The sequence below is a fragment of the Meleagris gallopavo genome, chromosome 16 (assembly GCF_000146605.3).
Source record: "Meleagris gallopavo isolate NT-WF06-2002-E0010 breed Aviagen turkey brand Nicholas breeding stock chromosome 16, Turkey_5.1, whole genome shotgun sequence".
Lineage (NCBI taxonomy): Eukaryota > Metazoa > Chordata > Aves > Galliformes > Phasianidae > Meleagris > Meleagris gallopavo.
The window spans coordinates 11303808-11304321 of NC_015026.2; positions in this window are offsets into that span (position 1 = coordinate 11303808).

Consider the following 514-nt stretch of genomic DNA (forward strand, 5'->3'; position numbering starts at 1 on the left):
TATGTCCAGAAAAGATCCAAAAGACATTGGTTTGCACCGTGTAGAGAGGCCTTTCCTGGAGATGCAGCCCACCTCTGAGGATGCTAAGGATGATGGTAACCCTGGGTACGGCAGCAGCAGCCTGAGCTGCGATGGCTTCAGGAGAAGTCCTGCAGAGGGAGCTTCAGCCCTGGCAGGAGCTCAGCGTGGTGAGAAATCAGCTTCAGCACCTCATGTGTGTCACAGAATCACAGAATCACAGAATCACAGAATTGTAGGGGTTGGAAGGGACCTCTAGAGATCATCGAGACCAACCCCCCTGCCAAAGCAGGTTCCCTACACCAGGTCGCACAGGTAGGCGTCCAGGCGAGACTTGAATATCTCCAGAGAAGGAGACTCCACAACCTCCCTGGGCAGCCTGTTCCAGTGCTCCGTCACCCTCACCGTGAAGAAGTTCTTACGCACATTCGTGCGAAACTTCCTATGCTGCAGCTGATGTCCGTTTCCCCTCGTCCTGTCTCCACGTACCACTGAA